The sequence below is a fragment of the Silene latifolia genome, chromosome X (genome assembly GCF_048544455.1).
Source record: "Silene latifolia isolate original U9 population chromosome X, ASM4854445v1, whole genome shotgun sequence".
Classification (NCBI taxonomy): Eukaryota; Viridiplantae; Streptophyta; class Magnoliopsida; order Caryophyllales; family Caryophyllaceae; genus Silene; species Silene latifolia.
In genome coordinates, this window is record NC_133537.1 from 5,004,565 (window position 1) to 5,017,620 (window position 13,056).

Genomic DNA, 13,056 nt, shown 5'->3' on the forward strand with positions numbered 1-13,056 from the left:
ATAGAAAGTTCATCGGGTCAGATAAAGCGGCTACGCAAAATTTGAGTAGCAACGGAAGACATTTGGGGGTGTCGGTATGTCATAAACCATCATTGTTGAACCTCGAATAATCGTGAAAAATGGATTAATGCTCGTTATTTGAGGCTGAATCGAATAGGTTATCTCCTGAAATGACCTCGGACGCGTGATAGAAAAACCGGGAGAAAAAGAAACTGGGTCTGGTACGATCTCCCGAACGGCTCAAATTGAAGTGTATAATACACGGTTTTTTGGGATTCCAGGGTCTCGGAACAAAATTCTCTGGAAATCACATAGAAAGTTCTTTGGTTCAGATAAAGCGTCCACACAAAATTTGAGTAGCAACGGAAGACATTTGGGGGTGCCGGTATGCCATAAACCAGCATTCTGCGAACCTCGGATAATCGTGAAAAATGGATTAATGCTCGTTTAATGCTCGTTATTTGAAACTCAATCGAATAGGTTAATTCCTGAAATGACCTCGGACGCGTGATTGAAAAACAAGGAGAAAAAGAAACAGGTCCTAGATGACCTCCCCGAACGGCTCATATTGAAATGTATAATACACGGTTTTTGAGGATTCCAGGGTACCAAAACAAAATTCTCCGAAAATCACATAGAAAGTTCCTCGGGTCAGCTAAAGCGGCCACGCAAAATTTTATTAGCAACGGAAGACATTTGGGGGTGCTGGTATGCCATAAACCAGCATTCGTCGAACCTCGGATAATCGTGAAAAATGTATTAATGCTCGTTATTTCAGGCAGAATCGAATAGGTTAACTCCTGAAATGACCTCGGACGCGTGATTGAAATACAGGGAGAAAAATAAGCAGGGTCCGGTTCGACCTCCTGAACGGCTCAAATTGAAGTGTATGATACACGGTTTTTCGGGATTTCAGGGTCCCGGAACAAAATTCTCCGAAATCACATAAAAATTTCCTTGGGTCAGATAAAGCGGCCACACAAAATTTGATTAGCAACGGAAGACATTTGGTGGTGCCGGTATGCCATAAACCAGCATTCGTCGTACCTCGGATAATCGTGAAAAATGTATTAATGCTCGTTTAATGCTCGTTATTTGAGGTGAATCGAATAGGTTAACTCTGAAATGACCGCGGACGCGTGATTGAAAAAGCAGAGAGAAAATGAAACAGGTCCCAGACGACCTCCCGAACGACATAAATTGAAGTGTATAATACACGGTTTTTCGAGATTCCAGGGTCCCGGATAAAAATTGTCCGGAAATCACATAAAAAGTTCCTCGGGTCAGATAAGCGGCCACGCAAAATTTGTGTAGCAACGGAAGACATTTGTGGGTGCTGGTATGCCATAAACCATCATTGTTGAACCTCGAATAATTGTGAAAAATGTATTAATGCTCGTTATTTGAGGCTGAATCGAATATGTTAACTCCTGAAATGACCTCGGACGCGTGATAGAAAAACCGGGAGAAAAAGAAACTCGGTCCGGTACGACCTCCCGAACGGCTCAAATTGAAGGTTTTTTGGGATTCCAGGGTCCCGGAACAAAATTCTCCGGAAATCACATAGAAAGTTCCTCGGGTCAGATAAAGCGGCTACGCAAAATTTGAGTAGCAACGGAAGACATTTAGGGGTGCCGGTATGCCATAAACCATCATTGTTGAACTTCGGATAACCGTGAAAAATGGATTAATGCTCGTTATTTGAGGCTGAATCGAATAGGTTATCTCCTGAAATGACCTCGGACGCGTGATAGAAAAACCGGGAGAAAAAGAAACTGGGTCAGGTACGATCTCCCGACTGGCTCAAATTGAAGTGTATAATACACGGTTTTTTGGGATTCAAGAGTCCCGGAACAAAATTCTCTGGAAATCACATAGAAAGTTCTTTGGGTCAGATAAAGCGGCCACACAAAATTTGAGTAGCAACGGAAGACATTTGGGGGTGCCGGTATGCCATAAACCAGCATTGTTGAACCTCGGATAATCGTGAAAAATGTATAATGCTCGTTATTTGAAGCTGAATCGAATAGGTTATCTCCTGAAATGACCTTGGACGCGTGATTGAAAAACAAGGAGAAAAAGAAACAGGGTCCAGTACGAACTCCCGAACGGCTCATATTGAAATGTATAATACACGGCTGAAATTGAAGTATATAATACACGGTTTTTCGGGATTCCAGGGTCCCGGAACAAAATTCTACGGAAATCACATAGAAAATTCCTCGGATCAGATAAAGAGGCCACACAAAATTTGAGTAGCCACGGAAGACATTTAAGGGTGCCGGTATGACATAAACCAGCATTCGTCGAACCTCGGATAATCGTGAAAAATGTATTAATGCTCGTTATTTGAGGGTGAACCAAAGAGGTTAACTCCTGAAATGACCTCGGACGCGTGATTGAAAAATAGGGAGAAAAAGAAACAGGGTTCGGTACGACCTCTCGAACGGCTCAAATTGAAGTGTATAATACACGGTTTTTGGGGATTCCAGGGTCCCGGAATAAAATTCTCCAGAAATCACATAGAAAGTTCCTCGGGTCAGATAAAGCGGCTATGCAAAATTTGAGCAGCAACAGAAGACATTTGGGGGTGCCGGTATGCCATAAACCATTATTGTTGAACCTCGGATAATCGTGAAAAATGGATTAATGCTCGTTATTTGAGGCTGAATCGAATAGGGTAACTCCTGAAATGACCTCGGACGCGTGATAGAAAAACCGGGAGAAAAAGAAACAGGGTCCTGTACGACCTCCCGAACGGCTCAAATTGAAGTATATAATACACGGTTTTTCGGGATTCCAGGGTCCCGGAACAAAATTCTACGTAAATCACATAGAAAGTTCCTAGGGTCAGATAAAGAGCTAACACAAAATTTGAGTAGCAACGGAAGACATTTAAGGGTGCCGGTATGACATAAACCAGCATTCGTCGAACCTCGGATAATCGTGAAAAATTTATTAATGCTCGTTATTTGAGGGTGAACCTAATAGGTTAACTCCTGAAATTACCTCGGACGCGTGATTGAAAAATAAGGAGAAAAAGAAACAGGGTCCGGTACGACCTCTCGAACGACTCAAATTGAAGTGTATAATACACGCTTTTTGGGGTTTCCAGGGCCCCGGAACAAAATTCTTCGGAAATCACATAGAAAGTTCCTCGGGTCAGATAAAGCGGCTACGCAAAATTTGAGTAGCAACGGAAGACATTTGGGAGTGCCGGTATGCCATAAACCATTATTGTTGAACCTCGGATAATCGTGAAAAATGGATTAATGCTCGTTATTTGAGGCTGAATCGAATAGGTTAACTCCTGAAATGACCTCGGACGCGTGATAGAAAAACCGGGAGAAAAAGAAACAGGTCCGTCGACCTCCCGAACGGCTCAAATTGAAGTATATAATACACGGTTTTTCGGATTTGTGGTCCCTAACAAAATTCTACGGAAATCACATAGAAAGTTCCTCGGGTCAGATAAAGAGGCCACACAAAATTTGAGTACCAACGGAAGACATTTAAGGGTACCGATATGACATAAACCAACATTCGTCGAACCTCGGATAATCGTGAAAAATGTATTAATGCTCGTTATTTGAGGGTGAACCAAATAGGTTAACTCCTGAAATGACCTCGGACGCGTGAATAAAAAATAGGGAGAAAAAGAAACACGGTCCGGTACGACCTCTCGAACGGCTCAAATTGAAGTATATAATACACGGTTTTTGGGGATTCCAGGGTCCCGGAACAAATTTCTCCGGAAATCACATAGAAAATTCCTCGGGTCAGATAAAGCGGCTACGCAAAATTTAAGTAGCAACGGAAGACATTTGGGGGTGCCGGTATGCCATAAACCATCATTGTTGAACCTCGGATAATCGTGAAAAATGGATTAATGCTCGTTATTTGAGGCTGAATCGAATAGGTTAACTCCTGAAATGACCTCGGACGCGTGATAGAAAAACCGGGAGAAAAAGAAACTGGGTCTGGTACGACCTCCCGAACGGCTCAAATTGAAGTGTATAATACACGGTTTTTTGGGATTCCAGGGTCCCAGAACAAAATTCTTTAGAAATCACATAGAAAGTTCCTTGGGTCAGATAAAGCGGCCACACAAAATTTAAGTAGCAACGGAAGACATTTGGGGGTGCTTGATGCCATAAACCAAAGATTCGTCGAACCTCTGATAATCGTGAAAAATGGATTAATGCTCGTTATTTGAAGTCAATCGAATAGGTTAACTCCTAAAATGACCTCGTACGCGTTATTGAAAAACAGGAGAAAAAGAAACAGGTCCGTTTACCTCCCGAACGGCTCAAATTGAAATGTATAATACACGGTTTTTCCGGATTCCCGGGTCCCAAAACAAAATTTTCCTGAAATCACATAGAAAGTTCCTCGGGTCAGATAAAGCGGCCACGAAAAATTTGAGTAGCAACGGAAGACATTTGGGGTGCCGGTATACCATAAACCAAAGATTCGTCGAACATCGGATAATAATGAAAATGTATTATTGCTCGTTTAATGCTCGTTATTTGAGGCTGAATCGAATAGGTTAACTCCTAAAATGACCGCGGACGCGTGATTGAAAAACACGGAGAAAAAGAAACTGGGTCCGGTACGACGTCCCGAATGGCTCAAATTGAAGTGTATAATACACGATTTTTTCGGGATTCCAGGGTCCCGGAACAAAATTCTCCGCAAATCACATAGAAAGTTCCTCGGGTAAGATAAAGCGGCCACACAAAATTTGAATAACAACGGAAGACATTTGGTGGTGCTGGTATGCCATAAACCATCATTGTTGAACCTCGAATAATCGTGAAAAATGTATTAATGCTCGTTATTTGAGGCTGAATCGAATATGTTAACTCCTGAAATGACCTCGGACGCGTGATAGAAAAACCGGGAGAAAAAGAAACTCGGGTCCTGACGACCTCCCTAACGGCTCAAATTGAAGGTTTTTGGGATTCCAAAGTGTCCCGAACAAAATTCTCCAGAAATCACATAGAAAGTTCCTCGGGTTAGATAAAGCGACCACACAAAATTTGAATAGCGACGGAAGACATTTGGGGTGCCGGATGCCATAAACTAGCATTCGTCGAACCTCGGATAATCGTGAAAAATGTATTAACGCTCGTTATTTGAGGTCAATCGAATAGGTTAACTCCCGAAATGACCTCGACGCGTGATTGAAAAACAGTAGAAAAAGAAACAGATCCTGATTTACCTCTCGAACGACTCAAATTGAAGTGTAAAATACACGGTTTTTGGGGATTCCAGGGTCCCGGAACAAAATTCTCCGGAAATCACATAGAAAGTTCCTCGGGTCAGATAAAGCGGCTACGCAAAATTTGAGTAGCAACGGAAGACATTTGGGGGTGTCGGTATGCCATAAACCATCATTGTTGAACCTCGGATAATCGTGAAAAATGGATTAATGCTCGTTATTTGAGGCTGAATCGAATAGGTTATCTCCTGAAATGACCTCGGACGCGTGATAGAAATACCGGGAAAAAAAAAACTGGGTCTGGTACGATCTCCCGAACGGCTCAAATTAAAGTGTATAATACACGGTTTTTTGGGATTCCAGGGTCTCGGAACAAAATTCTCTGGAAATCACATAGAAAGTTCTTTGGGTCAGATAAAGCGGCCACACAAAATTTGAGTAGCAACGGAAGACATTTGGGGGTGCCGGTATGCCATAAACCAGCATTCTGCGAACCTCCGATAATCGTGAAAAATGGATTAATGCTCGTTTAATGCTCGTTATTTGAAACTCAATCGAATAGGTTAACTCCTGAAATGACCTCGGACGCGTGATTGAAAAACAAGGAGAAAAAGAAACAGGGTCCGGTATGACCTCCCGAACGGCTCATATTGAAATGTATAATACACGGTTTTTGAGGATTCCAGGGTACCAAAACAAAATTCTCCGAAAATCACATAGAAAGTTCCTTGGGTCAGATAAAGCGGCCACACAAAATTTGAGTAGCAACGGAAGACATTTGGTGGTGCCGGTATGCCATAAACCAGCATTCGTCGAACCTCGGATAATCGTGAAAAATGTATTAATGCTCGTTTAATGCTCGTTATTTGAGGTCAATCGAATAGGTTAACTCTGAAATGACATGGACGCGAGATTGAAAAAACAGAGAGAAAATGAAACAGGGTCCGGTAGGACCTCCCGAACGACTGAAATTGAAGTGTATAATACACGGTTTTTCTAGAATCCAGGGTCCCGGATAAAAATTCTCCGGAAATCACATAAAAAGTTCCTCGGGTCAAATAAAGCGGCCACGCAAAATTTGTGTAGCAACGGAAGACTATTGTGGGTGCTGGTATGCCATAAACCATCATTGTTGAACCTCGAATAATCGTGAAAAATGTATTAATGCTCGTTATTTGACGCTGAATCGAATATGTTAACTCCTGAAATGACCTCGGACGCGTGATAGAAAAACCGGGAGAAAAAGAAACTGGGTCCGGTACGACCTTCCGAACGGCTCAAATTGAAGGTTTTTTGGGATTCCAGGGTCCCGGAACAAAATTCTCCGGAAATCACATAGAAAGTTCCTCGGGTTAGATAAAGCAGCCACACAAAATTTGAGTAGCGACGGAAGACATTTGGGGGTGCCGGTATGCCATAAACTAGCATTCGTCGAACCTCGGATAATCGTGAAAAATGTATTAATGCTCGTTATTTGAGGCTGAATCGAATAGGTTAACTTCTGAAATGACCTCGGACGCGTTATTGAAAAACAGGGAGAAAAAGAAACAGGGTCCGGTACGACCTCTCGAACGACTCAAATTAAAGTGTAAAATACACGGTTTTTGGGGATTCCAGGGTCCCGGAACAAAATTCTCCGGAAATCACATAGAAAGTTCCTCGGGTCAGATAAAGCGGCTACGCAAAATTTGAGTAGCAACGGAAGACATTTGGGGGTGCCGGTATGCCATAAACCATTATTGTTGAACCTCGGATAATCATGAAAAATGGATTAATGCTCGTTATTTGAGGCTGAATCGAATAGGTTAACTTCTGAAATGACCTCGGACGCGTGATAGAAAAAACCGGAAGAAAAAGAAACTGGGTCTGGTACGATCTCCCGAACGGCTCAAATTGAAGTTTATAATACACGGTTTTTTGGGATTCCAGGGTCTCGGAACAAAATTCTCTGGAAATCACATAGAAAGTTCTTTGGGTCAGATAAAATAGCCACACAAAATTTGAGTAGCAACGGAAGACATTTGGGGGTGCCGGTATGCCATAAACCAGCATTCTGCGAACCTCGGATAATTGTTAAAAATGGATTAATGCTCGTTTAATGCTCGTTATTTGAAACTCAATCGAATAGGTTAACTCCTGAAATGACCTCGGACGCGTGATTGAAAAACAAGGAGAAAAAGAAACAGGGTCCGGTACGACCTCCCGAACGGCTCATATTGAAATGTATAATACACGGTTTTTGAGGATTCCAGGGTACCAAAACAAAATTCTACGAAAATCACATAGAAAGTTCCTCGGGTCAGATAAAGCGGCCACGCAAAATTTTAGTAGCAACGGAAGACATTTGGGGGTGCTGGTATGCCATAAACCAGCATTCGTCGAACCTCGGATAATCATGAAAAATGTATTAATGCTCGTTATTTCAGGCTAAATCGAATAGGTTAACTCCTGAAATGACCTCAGACGCGTGATTGAAAAACAGGGAGAAAAATAAGAAGGGTCCGGTTCGACCTCCCGAACGGCTTAAATTGAAGTGTATAATACACGGTTTTTCGGGATTCCAGGGTCCCTGAACAAAATTCTCCGAAATCACATAAAAGTTTCCTTGGGTCAGATAAAGCGGCCACACAAAATTTGAGTAGCAACGGAATACATTTGGTGGTGCCGGTATGCCATAAACCAGCATTCGTCGAACCTCGGATAATCGTGAAAAATGTATTAATGCTCGTTTAATGCTCGTTATTTGAGGCTGAATCGAATAGGTTAACTCCTTAAATGACCGCGGACGCGAGATTGAAAAACAGAGAGAAAATGAAACAAGGTCCGGTATGACCTCCCGAACGACTGAAATTGAAGTGTATAATACACGGTATTCGAGATTCCAGAGTCCCGGATAAAAATTCTCCGGAAATCACATAAAGAGTTCCTCGGGTCAGATAAAGCGGGCACGCAAAATTTGTGTAGCAACGGAAGACATTTGTGGGTGCTGGTATGCCATAAACCATCATTGTTGAACCTCGAATAATCGTGAAAAATGTATTAATGCTCGTTATTTGAGGCTGAATCGAATATGTTAACTCCTGAAATGACCTCGGACGCGTGATAGAAAAACCGGGAGAAAAAGAAACTGGGTCCGGTACGACCTCCCGAACGGCTCAAATTGAAGGTTTTTTGGGATTCTAGAGTCCCGGAATAAAATTCTCCGGAAATCACATAGAAAGTCCCTCGGGTTAGATAAAGCAGCCACACAAAATTTGAGTAGCGACGGAAGACATTTGGGGGTGCCGGTATGCCATAAACTAGCATTCGTCGAACCTCGGATAATCGTGAAAAATGTATTAATGCTCGTTATTTGAGGCTGAATCGAATAGGTTAACTCCTGAAATGACCTCGGACGCGTTATTGAAAAACAGGGAGAAAAAGAAACAGGGTCCGGTACGACCTCTCGAACGACTCAAATTAAAGAGTAAAATACACGGTTTTTGGGGATTCCAGGGTCCCGGAACAAAATTCTCCTGAAATCACATAGAAAGTTCCTCGGGTCAGATAAAGCGGCTACGCAAAATTTGAGTAGCAACGGAAGACATTTGGGGGTGTCGGTATGCCATAAACCATCATTGTTGAACCTCGGATAATCGTGAAAAATGGATTAATGCTCGTTATTTGAGGCTGAATCGAATAGGTTATCTCCTGAAATGACCTCGGACGCGTGATAGAAAAACCGGGAGAAAAAGAAACTGGGTCTGGTACGATCTCCCGAACGGCTTAAATTGAAGTGTATAATACACGGTTTTTTGGGATTCCAGGGTCCCGGAACAAAATTCTCCGGAAATCACATAGAAAATTCCTCGGGTCAAATAAAGCGGCCACACAAAATTTGAGTAGCAACGGAAGACATTTGAGGGTGTCGGTATGCCATAAACCAGCATTCGTCGAACCTCGGATAATCGTGAAAAATGTATTAATGCTCGTTATTTGAGGCTAAATCGAATAGGTTAACTCCTGAAATGACCTCGAACGCGTGATTGAAAAACAGGGAGAAAAAGAAGCAGGGTCCGATACGACCTCCCGAACGGCTCAAATTTAAGTATATAATACACGGTTTTTCGGGATTCCAGGGTCCCGGAACAAAATTCTACGGAAATCACATAGAAAGTTCCTCGGGTCAGATAAAGAGGCCACACAAAATTTGAGTAGCAACGGAAGACATTTAAGGGTGCCGGTATGACATAAACCAGCATTCGTCAAACCTCGGATAATCGTGAAAAATGTATTAATGCTCGTTATTTGAGGGTGAACCAAATAGGTTAACTCCTGAAATGACCTCGGACGCGTGATTGAAAATTAGGGAGAAAAAGAAACAGGGTCCGGTACGACCTCTCGAACGGCTCAAATTGAAGTGTATAATACACGGTTTTTGGGGATTCCAGGGTACTGGAACAAAATTCTCCGGAAATCACATAGAAAGTTCCTCGGGTCAGATAAAGCGGCTACGCAAAATTTGAGTAGCAACGGAAGACATTTGGGGGTGCAGGTAGCAACGGAAGACATTTGGGGGTGCCGGTATGCCATAAACCAGCATTCGTCGAACCTCGGATAATCGTGAAAAATGGATTAATGCTCGTTATTTGAAGCTGAATCGAATACGTTAACTCCTGAAAAAACCTCGGACGCGTGATTGAAAAACAGGGAGAAAAAGAAACTGGGTCTGGTACGACCTCCCGAACGGCTCAAATTGAAATGTATAATACACGGTTTTCCGGATTCCCGGGTCCCAAAACAAAATTTTCAGGAAATCACATAGAAAGTTCCTCGGGTCAGATAAAGCGGCCACGCAAAATTTGAGTAGCAACGGAAGACATTTGGGGGTGCCGGTATACCATAAACCAGCATTCGTCGAACCTCGGATAATAATGAAAATGTATTATTGCTCGTTTAATGTTTGTTATTTGAGGCTGAATCGAATAGGTTAACTCCTAAAATGACCTCGGACGCGTGATTGAAAAACACGGAGAAAAAGAAACAGGGTCCGGTACGACCTCCCGAACGGCTCATATTGAAATGTATAATACACGGTTTTTCAGGATTTCAGGGTACCAAAACAAAATTCTCCGAAAATCACATAGAAAGTTCATCGGGTCAGATAAAGCTGCCACGCAAAATTTGAGTAACAACGGAAGACATTTGGGGGTGCCGGTATACCATAAACCAGCATTCGTCGAACCTCGTATAATAATGAAAATGTATTAATGCTCGTTTAATGCTCGTTATTTGAGGCTGAATCGAATAGGTTAACTCCTAAAATGACCTCGGACGCGTGATTGAAAAACACAGAGAAAAAGAAACAGGGCCCGGTACGACCTCCCGAATGGGTCAAATTCAAGGGTATAATACACGGTTTTTTCAGGATTCCAGGGTCCCGGAACAAAATTCTCCGGAAATCACATAGAAAGTTCCTCGGGTCAAATAAAGCGGCCACACAAAATTTGAGTAGCAACGGAAGATATTTGAGGGTGCCGGTATGCGATAAACCAGCATTCGTCGAACCTCGGATAATCGTGAAAAATGTATTAATGCTCGTTATTTGAGGCTGAATCGAATAGGTTAACTCCTGAAATAACCTCGAACGCGTGATTGAAAAATAGGGAGAAAAAGAAACAGGGTCCGGTACGACCTCCCGAACGGCTCAAATTGAAGTATATAATACACGGTTTTTCGGGATTCCAGGGTCCCGGAACAAAATTCTACGGAAATCACATAGAAAGTTCCTCGGGTCAGATAAAGAGGCCACACAAAATTTGAGTAGTAACGTAAGACATTTAAGGGTGCCGGTATGACATAAACCAGCATTCGTCGAACCTCGGATAATCGTGAAAAATGTATTAATGCTCGTTATTTGAGGGTGAACCAAATAGGTTAACTCCTGAAATGACCTCTGACGCGTGATTAAAAAATAGGGAGAAAAAGAAACAGGGTCCGGTACGACCTCTCGAACGGCTCAAATTGAAGTGTATAATACACGGTTTTTGGGGATTCCAAAGTCCCTGAACAAAATTCTCCGGAAATCACATAGAAAGTTCCTCGGTCGATAAAGCGGCTACGCAAAATTTGAGTAGCAACGGAAGACATTTGGGTGTGCCGGTATGCCATAAACCATTATTGTTGAACCTCGGATAATCGTGAAAAATGGATTAATGCTCGTTATTTGAGGCTGAATCGAATAGGTTAACTCTTGAAATGACCTCGGACGCGTGATAGAAAAACCGGGAGAAAAAGAAACTGGGTCTGGTACGATCTCCCGAACGGCTCAAATTGAAGTGTATAATACACGGTTTTTTGTGATTCCAGGGTCCCAGAACAAAATTCTCCGGAAATCACATAGAAAGTTCCTTGGGTCAGATAAAGCGGCCACACAAAATTTGAGTAGCAACGGAAGACATTTGGGGGTGCCGGTATGCCATAAACCAGCATTCTCGAACCTCGGATAATCGTGAAAAATGGATTACTGCTCGTTATTTGAAGCTGAATCGAATAGGTTAACTCCTGAAATGACCTCAGACGCGTGATTGAAAAACAGGGAGAAAAATAAGAAGGGTCCGGTTCGACCTCCCGAACGGCTTAAATTGAAGTGTATAATACACGGTTTTTCGGGATTCCAGGGTCCCGGAACAAAATTCTCCGAAATCACATAAAAATTTCCTTGGGTCAGATAAAGCGGCCACACAAAATTTGAGTAGCAACGGAATACATTTGGTGGTGCCGGTATGCCATAAACCAGCATTCGTCGAACCTCGGATAATCGTGAAAAATGTATTAATGCTCGTTTAATGCTCGTTATTTGAGGCTGAATCGAATAGGTTAACTCCTAAAATGACCTCGGACGCGTGATTAAAAAACACGGAGAAAAAGAAACAGGGTCCGGTACGACCTCCCAAATGGCTCAAATTGAAGTGTATAATACACGGTTTTTTCAGGATTCCAGGGTCCCGGAACAAAATTCTCCGGAAATCACATAGAAAGTTCCTCGGGTCGGATAAAGCGGCAACACAAAATATGAGTAGCAACAGAAGACATTTGGGGGTGCCGATATGCCATAAACCAGCATTCGTCGAACCTCGGATAATCGTGAAAAATGTATTAATGCTCGTTATTTGTGGCTGAATCGAATAGGTTAACTCTTGAAATGACCTCGGACGCGTGACAGAAAAACCGGGAGAAAAAGAAACTGGGTCTGGTATGATCTCCCGAACGGCTCAAATTGAAGTGTATAATACATGGTTTTTTGGGATTCCAGGGTCCCGGAACAAAATTCTCTGGAAATCACATAGAAAGTTTCTTGGGTTAGATAAAGCGGCCACACAAAATTTGAGTAGCAACGGAAGACATTTGGGGGTGCCGGTATGCCATAAACCAGCATTCGTCGAACCTCGGATAATCGTGAAAAATGGATTAATGCTTGTTTAATGCTCGTTATTTGAAGCTGAATCGAATAAGTTAACTCCTGAAATGACCTCGGACGAGTGATTGAAAAACAGGGAGAAAAAGAAACAAGGTCCAGTACGACCTCCCAAACGGCTCAAATTGAAATGTATAATACACGGTTTTTCGGGATTCCACAGTTCCAAAACAAAATTCTCCGAAAATCACATAGAAAGTTCCTCGGGTCAGATAAAGCGGCCACGCAAAATTTGAGTAGCAACGGAAGACATTTGGGGGTGCCGGTATACCAGAAACCAGCATTCGTCGAACATCAGATAATCATGAAAATGTATTAATGGTCGTTTAATGCTCGTTATTTGAGGCTGAATCGAATAGGTTAACTCCTAAAATGA